This window comes from Ochotona princeps, chromosome 6, assembly GCF_030435755.1.
Source record: "Ochotona princeps isolate mOchPri1 chromosome 6, mOchPri1.hap1, whole genome shotgun sequence".
In the NCBI taxonomy this organism is placed as follows: domain Eukaryota; kingdom Metazoa; phylum Chordata; class Mammalia; order Lagomorpha; family Ochotonidae; genus Ochotona; species Ochotona princeps.
Genome location: NC_080837.1, coordinates 84,536,410 through 84,552,252, shown reverse-complemented (window position 1 = coordinate 84,552,252; position 15,843 = coordinate 84,536,410).

Here is a 15,843-nt window from a genome sequence, read left to right as displayed (position 1 = left end):
GACTATGTCAATCAGTGGATTCTTCAACGACCTCATCGTGCTTGGAGTGGTGAGATTGGCAGCAATTCATAACTGCTGAACTATCAAACCACTTGAGCAAGGCGCTCGGAGCATGCCCCACATCTGGGACCTGGGGAGGGTGGGAGACTGGGTGGGGCTTCTCCCTCAATATCCCCCTTTACCTCAGATATATGAAGGAAACAATATGCAAATAGTAGTCTTACCCACTTTCCTACAGCCCTTGAACCTTTTTACCCCAATTAACTAGGTAAAGATTGTCAAAAATATAATAAAAAAAGAAAAAAATAAGACAGTAATATATATATATATATATATATATATATATATATATATTAAAAATTTATTTATTTTTCTTGGAAAGGCAGATATACAGAGAGGAGGAGAGACAGAGAGGAAGAGCTTCCGTTTGATGATTCACTCCCAAAGCGACCCCAATGGCTGGAGCTGAGCCAATCTAAAACCAGGAGCCAGGAGCTTCTTCTGGGTCTCCCGTGCGGGTGCAGTGTCCCAAAGCCTTGGGCCATCCTCGACTGCTTTCACAAGCTACAAGCAGGGAACTGGATGGGAAGCAGGGCTGCTGGGATTAGAACCAACGACCATATGTGATCCCGAGTGTTCAGGGTGAGGACTTTAACCACTATGCTATGGCACCGGGTCCAGCAGTAATATATTTTTAATACAGGAATTTACACACTTGAGAACTTCTTTTTTAATTAAGGAAAAAATAAGCTGCACCATTCCTCTCTTCCTAATTACTGTCTAGGACGGACTCTGAAGCAAGAAGAGCTGGGCTGTGGTTCACATCCGCCTCTTCAAAACAATGAAATGAAAAATAAAAGCACTGAACAATGTGTGGAATAATTCTATTTGATTACCTGATCAAAAGTTCATTTTTTTATCCCAACTAAAATGCAAGATTTTAAGAAAGTTGTGGTTGCGAATACAAATAAGGTTTTGACTCCAGAGAGCAATTAGAGCTTTATTCATCTCATGAACGGAAGGGGAGGGCTGTGTCTTGCCGCTTCCCCATTCAATTCTATTGACCTGACAAAACTCACAGAACTTGCTAACACCCATTATTATTATTATTATTTTGTACCTGTAGCCACTGTTGTCTCTTTTTTGAGATCTTGCATTGTGTTACCTCATGTTTGGTCCTTCCTTTTCCTTATGTGTATGTCATAAAATTCTGATTTTGCACAGCTTTGAAGTAGATTTTTCTAATGTCATTAGGACTTTGACACCAAAGCCTTCTAGAAAGGGATTAATGCTACAGATCAACCCAGAGCTCTCCTATGGAGGGGGTTGCTGCATAGAGGCACAGGCTTGACCAGAGAAGCACCCTGTAAGTTAGGAACAATGAGTGTACTGTAACCGTGGTTGTTTTTTTTTCCTGATCCTAAAAAGGAGAACTGAAAAATATTCAAAAAGTAGAAAAGAATAGAGACGCTATTAATCACAGCAGTAATATAAATACTCTATCATTTTAATATCTATTTTTCTGTTATATAAAATATACATCATTCCACAAGGGTAGAATGTTGTAGTCTTAGTCATTTCAATCTATGAGAAAGTATTTTCCTTAGTCAATGTATAGTTTTCAAAATTATTTAACAAGTACATTGACTCCACGAAGTTCCTGGAAAAGTGGAAATAGAGGTAAGTTTACAGTAGAGCTGGCAGTTAAAGTCCACGTGGTCTATATCAGGGTGCCCACATTTAGCACGGGTTCCTGCCCCTGACACCAGCTGCATGCTACTGTGGATCCTGCAGGAGACTGTGTGGCCCAGCGGCCGGATGCTTACCATGCCCAGCCGAGACGTGGTGGGCACAGCTGATTTCCAGTCTCTATCTCTGGCCAGCCACGTTCAAGGTGTGGGCCAACAGCAGAAGCTCTCTGTCTGCTTCTCCCTCTGCCCTCCGGTTAAAATAAAAAGTTCAGGTTTATTTTGTTACAACATACGTTTCAATCTCGCATATAAGTGTGTTTCAAAAGATTGATGGATAGTGTTTATTACGATGTGGACACAAGGATCTGAAAATTAGTTGCACCAAAACAGTTATCTTTTACTTTCATTTTCCATGAAGTATTTCAAACACCCTGAATTTTGCCTGAATAGACAATAAATTAAATTGATGTAATAGTTGAAAAATCAAATTATCACAAAGAAAGATCCATTTCCGTACGATTCTGTTTGGTATCATTTTGAATATTTTTCCCAATGCATAAGACACAATTAACTGTTACAATAATGTTTGTTTTTTTTTTTTAAGTTTAGCACCCTTTTCTCAAGTAAAAGATGAGTCTGTTTAAAGAAAATCACCTTTATTCACACAAGAAGACAGTGAAATGTTAGAAATGGCTGTCGGTGCACCGAGGAAGAGCCAGGAAGGGCGGGTCATTCTGCCAAGGCTGAGTTCAAAGGCTGACCTGCACCTCCATACTCCTCATTGGTTTTAAGCAGACCATGGCCTAAGGACCAAATCCAGCTCAAGTCGCTTTGCTCTAACCTGTGAGCCAGACGGCTTTACATTTGCACATACTTGGAAACAAAGAGCCTTCTTAATATTGTTTTCATTCATGTGAAAATGAAAAAGTTCATACTTCCATGTCCATAAGGATGTTTCAATGTTTTGCTCATGTGCTACAGTGACTGTGTGCACGTCGCAATAGCAGAGACAAGAAAAATGAGGAAAAGGAACGAGCCCGTTATGGACAGAATAAGTACTGTTTGACCTTTACAGAGAAAGCTGCCTGTTCGCCTCCCTTGGTGGTTACATTTAAACGAGAGCACCAGTAGAAGTCTGTGCTCTGGAACTGGTGCTAAGGTGGAGCATGAAAAGCCGCCTCCGTCATGGTGCTGGTTAGTGTCCAGCAATTCCATTTTCGATCCAGCTCCCTGCTAATTCGCCTGAGAACACAGCAGAAGATGGCCACAGTGCTTGGGACTCTGCACCCATGGAGGAGATCCCGAGAGAGCACCTGCCTCCGGGATTTGGGCTGGCTCAGCTGCGACCCTTGTGTCCATCTGGGAAGTGAACCAATGGATACAAGTTATCTTTTTTTCTGTTTCTCCCTCTCTCCGTAACACAGGCTTTTAAATAAAACAAATCTTGGAATGTGGAGCGACTCTGTTTCTCTTTATGTCAACCCTCGATGCAAACATCCTCCTGGTTTCAGCAAGATTTCTCGTGCCCATCAGGCGAGCGAGAGGGATCACCCTTGTTCATTTGCTTTCAGAGCTGCCTTTGAACTCCAGGAAAGCTGCCATCTTGTTTTGGTTCACTCCTCGAATGCTTAGTGTCTGCAGCATGAAACTCGGGCACGTTCTATAAACTTTTTGTTATCTTGAGACAGGGCAAGACCTTTCCCCAATTTATTTAGTTTTGGAGGAGGAGGGAGAAAGATTGGGTCCTAAGTGTTATTCAATGGCATGACACGGTGTTCCGTGGAAGACAGCCAGAACCCACGCTTATGAGGTGTTTGTCTGATGAACTGTATTCCCGTGACACAAAGCAGAGCCGAGAGGAGGTGGCAGCCCATCTTTCTAACTCAGGTTGGATTTACAAATCAGAAGAATGAGCAAAGCCTGTGGAAGCTGGACCCACCCCTAGGATAGTCTAATAAGGAAATAATGACCTCTGCTTGTGAACAACCGTTTAGAGGGTGGCATGACTTGGACTCCTGTTAAAGTATATTATAATATTTGCCTGAAAAGAAAATAGAGCCCAGACAACTGGTAACGGTGCTGTTGGCTTTACTAACTGGATGTCTGGGAAAATAAATTAGCTGGTGTCTCTGGGTCACATAGAACTCATCCAATTAAAGGAAACCAAGTAATGAATATATGGAAAGTTCCAACACATTTCACATAAGCAAGAAAAAGAAAATGTTGGGATGAAAGAAATAATGTGTCAGAAAAACTTCTGGGATTAACTTCAGATGAAGAAAAAATACAAGGAATCTAAAAGTTTGGCAGTGAAATTCTCTAGCAAGAGAAAATCACTTGGACCCTGAGATACTTCTTGCTACCCCACTGCCTCAAGTTGCATGTTAGCACCAGGCTGAAATTGTGTGTGATTTCTATAATTTCAGCAGGTTCTGAGAGCTGAGTTTAAATCTGGTCACAGAAATTCTACAGGATTTTGGGCCCAGGGTGATGGGCCAGAGGCTAAAGCTCTCACCTTGAATGCGCCAGGATCCCACATGGGTGCTGGTTCTCATCCCCTCCAGCTCCCTGCTTGTGGCCTGAGCAAGCAAAGTCTTGGGACCCTGCAACTGTGTGGGAGACCCAGAAGAAGCTTGTGGCTTCTGGCTTCAGATCGGATCGGCTCAGCTCCGGCCATTATGGCCGCTTGGGGAGTGAATCATCGGATGGAAGATCTTCCTCTCTATCTCTCCTCCTCTCTGTATATCTGACTTTCCAATAAAAATAAAATAAATCTTTTTAAAAAGAGAGAAAATTCTACAGGATTTCTTCAGAGTTCAATAGAGTATGCAATAGCACTTAACAAAAAGAAAAATTGATTATCTCGGGTCAATACTACACATTTGTAAAGATGCTATCTTATTGGCATTGGTAAATTAAATGTGAATAGTTTTAGTTTTATTCCAATTTAAAAATAACATGTCTATGATAAAACAATTTGGAAATACTGAAATAGAATGATTCAAAACTATCTCCACAATTCTCCTATTCAAAGGCAGTGTTACTGAAGGGTTCTCTCTTGTCAGTTTTTCTGTGTGTTTCTCCTCAGTCATGATTCTCTGAGTTCAACGTACAGGCCTGGTTTTTCACTCCACTGTATAACCTAATTTCCTGATATGATTTTGTCTGTTATCTAGGATGTTTGAGATAGGGAAGTAAATTTACAGAACGGTTGAAAATTGACAGTAAAACTTTCTTCAAAGCATGGAGATGTTTTCTCACACTGTAAAGAAAATAAAGCATTCGCAATTTTCTTTTTTTCTCATGACTTTTTACAATTGTTTTGGCCATGATTCTAGTGTCTTGATGAAGTCTAAAGTGAAGAAAGAAGGGATGGTAGGGCTGAAAGAGGAGGAGCAGAGACTGAATGTCAAGGAGAAGAAAAACTCCATGAGCAGAGAAAAAATTCATTCGCAAAACACGCCTTGTCTTTCTGAGAGTAACGGCATCTTTTCACGGGGTAGACACGCAGCTTGTCTACGCTTTGCCGAGGCTCTTTTTCTATATATGTATTCCATCAAATCCATAGCACACAGACTGGAAATAATACAGACTCAAGTCAGACTTGACTTTAAAAAAATTCATTTGAAAAATAGAGTTAGAGAGAGGAAGAGATAGAGTTAGAGAGAGGATCTTCGTCTGCTGGGTCACTCCCCCGATGCCGCATTTGCCAGCACTGGGCCAGGCCGAAGTCAGGACACAGTCTCCCACGTTGGTAACAGAAGCCCAGGTACTGGGGCCACCTTCTTTTACGTTTCCCAGGCCATTTGCTGGAAATGGGGCCTAAAGTGGAGCATCTGAGACATGAGTTAATGCCCAGGTAGGAGGCTGGCGGTGCAGGCGGAAGCTCTGCCTGTTATGCTGCAATGCCTGCCCCCAGAGTTCACTCTTTTAAACACAGAAGTCTTTTATCTAGTTTTGTGTTTAACTTTTCTGCTTTTGAGTTTAGTACAGATCAACTGCATGTGATGAGATGGATGTAAGAGAGGGAAGCCAGTTGAGTGAGGAGGCTGTGTCCAGAAGCGAGGACCCACGCCAGAGCCATGCTGCACAGCCTGTTTGGGACCACCTGAGAAGTAGCTGAGCACCAAAGTCCTCAGCTCCCACGACAGAAGAGAGCATTGTACCCGAGGCTAGACCCTCTTCAGTTTGTTTCACTGTCTGCCACAAGTTTTGCTGGACATCTTGTATCCTAAGAAAGCCAGGTGCCAGGGCCATGCTCTTCCATGCCTTGAAGAACCCAGTGATGAGTTGTGCTTTCGTGGGAACTGGGTGAACATGTGTAATCTGAGCTTTTTTGTTCATCTCTTCACAGTGACAACATAACATCGAAGTGTAGATTTATAGCGTGCTGTATGTATATTTTCGTAGTCCCAAGGCCCCCCTTTTCACAGATACATACACAACATGTCATGTAGAAAATATAAATTGTTGATCGTACAGGCACTTTCTTGCTTTTTAAACCTTTCCAAAGGTCTTTTTGTTAAATACACCCAGATGCCGTTTGACAGATGAGGGGCTAATTGCTCTGTGAATTACCTCTATCGATTCCTGTTTCATGTTGAGCCAAACAAACAAAAGATATTAATGCTTTGAAAAAAATGAATGATGACCTTTCTCTGCAAACACAGCTTGCGGTCTCTGATTATTGGTGATTCCAGAGAGCAGCGGTCAATCGCAATAGCTGTAACGCTATGATCACTATAATAAGCTTGCCTGACCTTCTCTGCCATGTTAAGTGGTTTAAATTTATTTGCCCAACAACAGAAGAGCTTTCATTTAAAGTCACAGAATATTCAATTCAATTTAAAGACATGGTGTCTTCTTGCCTCATCTTCCTTGCTTGTCCCTTTCCCTGCTTCATACAGCCTCACCCAAGCTCACGACTGGATGAGCTGTTGGGAAAGAACTGGTACAGTGGGTAAGTAGGCTCCTTCAGTTGTATTTGAGATTTTGGATATCAGTTTTCAGATGAATGTGTTTGTTCCGCTTTTGGTCTTAAGACACTGAAAATATTCTGCTTGTTTCTCCTTGTGAGTCTTGGTCACGATTAAGCTTTAATGTTCTACATTATCTGACAAGCTTAAAAAGTCCAACAATTCAAGAACTGTGGTGTTCAAGTCTCCAGTGTAGGAGCCAGCGAAGCCAGTTCTTAATTACTGGGCTCTCGAGCCACCCATCCTCAGCCCTCCCCCCCTCAGAGCAAGCGCTTCCGAGTTGGAAACAAAAAACACTAGACTTGATGGTCTGCATCGGATTTTTTAAAATCAGGAGACACTCGTGTTCAGGATTTCTATTGAATGGTTCTATACAGGTGGCAGAGTTGTCATTTGACAGCTGAGATAACAAGTTGGTGAGGCCTCAAGGCCTTCCTGACTTCTCCACAAGGGTCCATGACACTGAAAGAGTGCAAACCACAAATGGCTAAAATCTTGAATACTTAGGAAGTGGATGCAACCTCCCCCCTGCTGGTTTCAGTGTATGTCTCTTGAACAGGGGACTCCTCACACTTCCACCAATTTCCTGGTAAGAGGCCAAAAATATCAAGGAAGAAGTTTCCCTTAGAATATTTTTGTCCCTATACTATAAGATCAAAGAAGGAAGTGAAGAGAAAAACACTACAAATAAGCAAAGGCTTCCGGCCTTAGTGTGACATTCCCAGAGTTATGCTGCATCCAGTAAGAGGCAGGCAATCCTGAGGCAGCTTTCCTCAATCACTGTCGATAGTTTTCACTCAGAACAGTGCCCGGCACTATTTCTGACCCAGCTTTCCCCTGCACAGTGCTTGGTTACGGCAAGTCGTGCCTGGAGTTCAAGCATTACCCCTGTTGTGTCCGACTCCTTGCTCTGTTGATAGGATCTCTCCACACTCCATCCTAGCAAGGTCCTATTGCAGGGCCTCTTTCACTCGTTGTTTTAAAATTATCCCCCTCTTCTAGAAGGTTTTTCACAACACGCTATAAAGGATTCACCACCCTACTCTGTTTCATTTCTTACTCCATTTGTCTGTTTCCTCTGCTGTACAGTTTCAGGATTTCTCAACATTTGGAGTTTTGTATGTATATTACCATTGTTCGAGAATGAATATATGCACAAACAATGTATCAAATACGAATTAATGTACAACGAAACGTTCCAAAATGTAGTGGCCTTGGGCAGCCAGGATTTTTTATGACTCACACATCTGTTGGCCAGTTGGAACTCATTTAATCATAGCTGAGCTTATCTTGCATGGCTGTGTTGGGGAAACACTGTTCACAGTTCTTGTTTCTCTTGAGGCAAACAGTGTCAGGCGTGTTCTTCTGGTGGCACTAGCAGAAGCACATGGAGAACTTTGCCAGCTAATGCTGTCCTTTCCACCCTCTTGTGCCACCTACAGCAAGTAACATTGGCAAGCCCACATCAAGGGACAAGCTAATCACACTACTAAATCACAAATCGGAGGGTGAGGATTTAGAAGAGACGATAAAATAAGACTATTGGGAAAAGAAATGCTGATAACCATATTAGGACAAGAATAGAAAATTTGGTTGCTAGCTTTTAGGGCCATTTGACCAAATTTCAATACGTTCTTTATTCTCATATCCCCCACATAGTACAGCAACTAAAATAGTGTATGTGATTCAGAAATATTTATCTAATCGGATTGCATCACAAACAGCAGAAAAATAGCAATTTATTTGTACTCACATTCTTTATATTTCCATTAAGGAAAATATACATGAAAGGATGGTATATTATTACTGCACAATGAAAAACTAAATGATAAAGGTTTACCATGGAAATTGGTCTATGGTTTTTGAGTGCTTAATTCCCACAAAAACCCCATTCCATCTGTGTGGCATCTCACCTGAGTTCCAGGCAAGCTGGGAGAAGTCAGGTAGGCATTCCTGTGTTTCAGCTGGGTCACAGGGCTGTCAAGCCTCCCCAGCCCTGCTGTTGATTTACCAGGAAGAACATCGTTAACTTAGAACCAAAAAAAGCCCTGGCAGTAATCAAGGCTTGTGAATTCCTGGCCCCCTTCCCTCAAGTCCCAGCGGGGCCCCCTCAGCTGGCCCAACCACACACCATGAACACTGGATTGGTGGTCCTCTTATCATAGAAAATTCCGCCAATGCGGCCAAAACACACAAAAGGAAGCACACAAGAAAAAAATGCGAACATAATACGCAGACCTCTGGATTGAGTTTTATGAAAAGAAAAAAAAAAAGAGAATTTATGTTAGCTCTTTTTCATAGCTTATCAGAGGAGAAATAATGGGACACATAGTTTATCAAATGTGAATAGTTTTACTATTTTTAATGATGAATTAGTTTCTAGAAAAGCAACTTTAAAGCCTTTGTCCTAATTTTGTCCAAGAATCAGTCCGAACTTGACCATAAATAGAAACTTGGAGTTTCACAATTTGCCTTTTCACGTATTAAAAGTTCTATTTCTTAAAGATAAATAAATCCAAAAACTCATAAAACTTTAGAAACTGTCCTTTCGCATTGTAAGTTCCTTGAGGTAACAAGGCATTTGTTTGTTCTTTGCTTTTAATCACCCAGCATATCAGAACCTAATACTTACATCTGAAAATGTAAATTAGAAAAAACTCAGCATGTACTCTCCATGTGGTCAGGCCCAAGGTCTTCAACTTGAACTCCCGGGTTGAGCCCTCCCTGCCTGGACCCACTTCTGAATTTTGGCATCTCTGCATTCCTCAGTGCTTACAGTTCCTTTAAATTTTCCATTAAAAAAAAAAAATATTCACCAGCTGAAGAGTGAGCAAATGTTGAAAGCATCTCCTGATTGGATCGGAACAACACAGTTGGGGTAAAATTCTCACGACCACCAGTAAATTCCTGCACCTAGAAAATGCAAGGCTTTGCGGTAAATGTAACTTTATTTGTAATCTGTGAAACATTAGAAATTGATTTGTTGATAAGAATTGACATGGCACCAAGTCTTCATTTCTTCTTTCCTGGTCTATCATACTAGTCTGTGGCATTGTAAGAAAGCCAGAACCAGGGCTGGGGGTTGGAGGGTGGGCAGGGAAGAAGGAACTGATGGATAGCGGGAACTACTCAGAGCTGTGGCTTTCTGAAATCATGCTGCTTTTTCCAGTGTACTTTAAGAAGACACATTCATACGCGTTATTTTGCCTTAAAAGGGAATCAGCTCTTAAGTCCAGTTTCCCGAAGGCCTCAGATTCTGAATTACCACAGCACTCCCCAAGGTCCAGAGTACAGATGCTAGTTCCCCTCCCACATCCCGGTCCTTAGGAAAATAAGAAAAGTTTTCCCACTCACTGAAATAATTAAAAACATTCTCAGAATAGAACATGAAATGTGTGGAGTTTCAGTATGAGCATATTTTCAGGAAAATCAATTTATCGCATACCTACACTTTCATATTGTAGCAACGAAACTGTCTTATTTGGAACATAATCACACATGGAAACAAATCATGTGTGAGGGAGATTGTGTTTTCTGATGCTGTCAGTGCTGCTCACCCTACCTAATGTGTTAACTATCTTTGGGGGAGAATCTAGAAAAGACCCAATACCCCATCCACACTGGTTCTCTATGGACTGGAACTTGACATTTGGAATACTGTCTAGGTGAATTACCTTTCCAGTGCAAGGTATTTCCTTTTAGAAGATTCTTTGGGAAGGGCCCCCAAGGAGTTGACTAACTTTGTAATGGTTCTCTCAGATTAAAGGAAGGAAATGTGAACTCCTCTGGGGAGAGGCCCTACTTCAGGCCGTCTGCATCCTGTAATTCTTCCCAAGCCCGTGAATCATACCTTTAAGACTCCTTTTCAAGGGCATTTGTCTTCCTTTAAGAGAAGACTAGAGCAGAAAAGATGAGGATTAAAATAGGTCTCAATCAAGCTTTCAAAATGAGAACAATTGTGTGATGTTTATGCCACCCCCGGACAGCTGCTACCCAAAGCTCTACCTGTACTGCTGTACTCGCCGTGCGAGGTCCTCCCCTGGATCCCTTTCTGAGGCCCACTGGTTACAAAATTACAATTAATTTTTTTCATACTCTGAATGACTTTGAGCTGCAGATATGTCCCATTTCTTCAGCCACTGAGACTGAGTCCACTTGGGCTGTAATCATGGGAGAGCTGAGCCACTACAATAATATTTTCCAAAATCATGTCATAAAAAAATATTTACATTCAAACTGATATCTTTATTCAGTAACATGTCTAGATTGTAGACATCATTTATTTTTACGTCTTTTCCAGAAATGCACAAACATTTCTCAAAATAATTTCTACAAGGGATAGTTTATCTGAATTTGAAGCATTAGATTAAACGAATTTCCCTAGAAGTATGAAATAAAAAGTGTAATTCTCAAAAGGTTACTCTATTTCATTACCAATTAGAGCAAAAATATGTTTTGTTGAGTATGTTCTGAGTACGTTCTCAATGAAAAGTTCTATAATTTTTTAAACCAGTTTCAGTGCTAAAATGAACAAAAGCTTGGCCTAACGTTGATAGGGAAGCCAAAGGATGCATATCACCAGAGTGGACCCTAACAGGGACTCTGGGAAACGGTGGTTCAGCACAGTTTGCGAGCAGTGACACATCTGTGATATTGATGATAGGGTGCCCATGACCATGCTGGGGACATATAAAAAAAATCTCTGCTCCATTCTCTCAATTCTACTTAAATCTAAACAAAACTGGTTTACAAATGGTCTGCTTTAATATTAAAAATGGGATCACACAAAGTGTGTTTAGCTTATAGTTCAAAATAACAAAATTCACAGGTCTGTATGGGGAATTCATAGATCCTACATTAGCAATCCTCTCCTCTAAAACTCACCAAAAGATCAACATTTGCTTTGTGTGTGTGTGGTGACAGGCAACCTCGGCAGCCAGTCGGATCTAACTTGAACTCATTCATATCAAACCACAACCAAAATTTCCATGGAATATGTGCAGTTATTACTTATTCCACTGTGTGTGAATGCTCACACCTGTTTTTTGCAGTCATATTAACTGATGGTTCAATAGCCCCCACTGATGATAGCAGGTAATATATGGATATGTGACCATGCTAACTTTTACATTCCCAAAAGACTTTAAAAAACACATCTCACACTAAGAATTTTGGATAAGGAATTGTAAACCAAATACATTGGAAGAAAGCAAGGGAGGAGAAAAAGAGAAAGAAGATTGTCCGATTATGTTCTTTCTTACCCGTGATTACTTTAGAAGCTTCTAGTTCTAGATTTCCATGCACATAATCTTTATTGTAATGCACACTTTTTAACTGAAATTTAGTTTCAGTAGTAATATGCAAAAATCAAGGAATACAATTATGACTCATTCAGATAACCTTAATGGGTTTATATGAATCGGTGTCCATAGCTCATCTTTCCTGCTTGCTTGTTCGCATGAGTCCATGACAACAAACTAACCTACATAATGTTCTCTTGTCTCATTCAGGATGAAAACACAAGAAATGTGATGCCACAATCGACATCCTACATTCAAATTACATGGATGACATGAAGAAATGGGAAGGAAGGAAAGGCAGAAAGGAGGGAAGAAAAGGCAGGGAGGAAAACGAGGAAGGCGAGGGGAATTCAGGAAGAAGGAGGCAGAAAGACATTGCTGTATGAGTTCTACGTCATAATGGCTCACAGTGCTTGAGAAAACTTGAAACAATGTCACAGATACATTCCAAACCTGCATATTGGTTGCATAGAAGTATAAATTTATAGAAGTATAAATTTAAATCTGGCTCATTTGGGAGAAGACATTTAAATATCCTAGTTTTGTCGATCACTGAAATCTATAAACATCTGTTGCATTGCACACATCTGTAGAATAGAGATTATACATACAAATATCATATTACTTATGCATAAAACATGATTTGTTGGGGGATATAGACTCAGCCTTTCTCAGGTATCACTGCTCCTTGATTGTTCTCACTATTGGCTTTCTGACAGGGTTTGGAATGAAGCCATTTTTATTAATTTAGTTATTTTTGCTGATATAAAAGGCCGTCTATCACGTTAATGATGTATCAGTCTGCGGTCCCACCGAACAATAATTACAGAATGTTCCTAATAGTAAATCATTTGTCACAATCACAGCTCAGTACAACAACCTTTGTTGAGCAGGAGAAGACATTATCTGAATAGCAATACACCTTCCTGCAGGGCAATTAGAGCCCCTGCCCAGAGCGCCTGCCCAGAGCCCCTGCCCAGAGCCCCTGGCTGAGAGCCCCTGCCCAGAGCCCCTGCCCAGAGCCCCTGCCCAGAGCCCCTGGCTGAGAGCTTCCCATTCACAGGGTCCATTCCCAGAGCTCCTCTAGGGACTTGCTCAGCTTCCTTCAGGGTGAGCTTCATTCAGAAGCAATGAAACTAACCTTTACTGAAGGAAAGAGCAGAGGAGGTTCAGGGAGCACCTGAAATACAGACTCCCCTGAGGGAGGGGAGGAACAGAAAAGTCAGCCAAAGGAGAACGTCCAAAGGTATCCTTTCTTGTGTGTTTTCAGCAAGGACTGGACCAAGAAGGGATACCACGCTTGCCAAGAAAAAATCAGGTTACCAGAAGGCAAAGCTGTCCAAATGACAGAAAGTTTCACCCAGTCACGGGTAGACAGTGCTTTGGAGTCAAAAGTTCCGAGTCATACTATACGCTACATACTACATACAGGAGCACTTTAAAGACAGACACATTTTAATGTAGTTTTAGGTTCATGGTGATATTGGGCTCAGGAGCAGAGACATTCCAAGGCCATGCCCTATTATCAACATCTTCCCCTAGAACAGGCATTCACTGCAGCTGACAGCCGCTTGTTGCCACACCACTATGCCCCCAAGTCCAGGGTCAACATCGGGGACTCTTCTTGGAGCTTCCTGGTTTCCAAAATGTTGACTTTAGGTTTACCTGGGAGCTGAGAAAATATAGGCACAAAAGAGTGTGTCAATGGCTGTGAGAACAAAGGTGAATTGTAGAATTTGGCCACAGCTGAACTGGTGTGATTATGTAGATGGTCAGTAAAAAAAAAAGAATTAACGCTGTGACAGTTTTATTTATGGACCTTTGGTGAAATGCTATTGACTAGGCTAGTGCGGTAATAGCATCCTCATTCTGCAGATTGAATACCCACTCAGAGAAAGAAAGCAAGCTCAAATTTCACCTAGGTTCTTTGACATGGCCACCAAACTTGGCCATGTAGCCTGTAAACTTTCATTGTGTGTGAAGGTTTGCTCTTGATTGAATAATTGAACTGTGCAGAGTTATGCTTCAGGGACTGTGCCTTTACAACAGTAGTGTCCAAACATGAGATTTCTGGGTTTGGAAAACAAACAAAACAAAACCCTGCATTTTGAAGATTTATTTTCTTTATTTGAAAGATCAAATTTGAAGGAGAGACAGAGAAAGCGAGAGATCTCCACGCTATTGGTTTACTCCATAATAGCCTGGGCTGGGCCAGGCTGAAGTGAGGCGTCAGGAGCTTCTGGGTCTGTGGGAGGAGGACTCCAGCACCGAGCTCCTGCTACTGCTTCCTCAGGCTCACCATCAGGGAGCTGGATTGGAAAGGCAGCAGCCAGGTCTTGAACAAGAGCATGCCTATTACATCAGAGTTAAAACTTGTGACTCTATCTGCCATGCCACACCTTGGCAAATCAATCAGCGCTGAACTGTGCGGATCTGCATGTCAGTCTCTCCTTTTCCACATGAGCAGGTGTTTGGTGCAGCACTTAGGCCACCACCGGGAACACTCACATTCTACTCCATATGAAGTTCCAGCTTCCTGTTCTCAGCTCCACTGTGTTCCAGCTTCCTGCTCATCTTTGGAGTATCTGGAGAAAGGTTAACACGCTTGCCTCCGACAAGAACTGAGATTTCAACTTTTGGCTTTGGACAGATCCATTCCCACCCAGCCATTGTAGACATCTGGAGGAAATTTATTCCTTCCTGCCTGCCTGCCTTCCTTCCCTCCTTCCTTCCCTCCTTCCTCTCTCTCTCTTTTTTCTCTCTTTCTTTCCTTTTTTTCCTTCTTTCCCTTCCTTCTTTCCTTCCTTCCTTCCTTCTTTGTTCCTTTCCTTTCTGCCTCCTCCCTGCCTTCTTCTCTCTCGCTTTTCTCACTTCCTTTCTCTTTCTACCCCCGTTAATAAATATACACATTTTTAAAAAAATTAAAAATCTTGAGAATTGAGTGGACAATATGTACAAACTGGACAAAATTCTGAAATGCATTCTTACTTTAAAGATCTTTAAAGCAATCCAAACGTAGTTAGGGTAGGGTCTCATCAATGTGCAAATGGCCATGTTGTAGAAAAACCAGGTCTTCATTGGCACCCGCCATAGGAATTGTGTGAGAATGTTATACCAAGGAAAAAGATGTCAGATACACAGCCTCAACTTCTCACCTTTCTTAGTGAGTTTAAGAAATCGGTAAGCTCGTATTTTTGTTCAGAGTTGATTATGTAAACCTCAAATTAGCAGTAAATGAGCAAATTGTTATAAAGGCAATTTTACTGCAGTAGTTTCCCAATTCTTTTATTATCTATAATTCTACAGCTATCCAAGGAAGCCAAGAAATAAGCTGTACTTGCTTATCTAGTATTAAATCCAAACTGCTGTTAAATTGCCTAGTGAAACATATATTTCCTTAAGATTTTTTTTTTTATTTGAGGGGCAGAGTTAGAGAGAGAGAAGAGAGATTTTTTTCACCTGTGGATTCACTCTCCAAAGGCCATAATGGCCAGTGGAAGGTAGCAGCTTTCTCTGGCCTCTTTTATAGGTGCTAGGAATCCAAGCGCTTGACTCATCTTCCTCTGCTTTCTGAAGAGCATTGGTAGGACGCTGGATTGAAAGTGAAGGAACTATGACATCCGCGAGGGATGCTGGTGCTGCAGGCAGCAGCTTCATACACTGCACTGTATCCCCAGTCAATGCAGGTGTATTCTTATAGGTTCTTCACAGCCACTGACAATGAGAAAGAACTCCACGGCCAAAACTCGAAGCCAATATTTAGGGAATAATGGAAAACCAGAAAGGGCAGCTTTTTACTGCACCCTTGAAGTCTCCTTTCCTCACATTGGCCTTGGAACTTGAATGCAGAAATTAGCAGCTGCTTCTTGAAGGAGC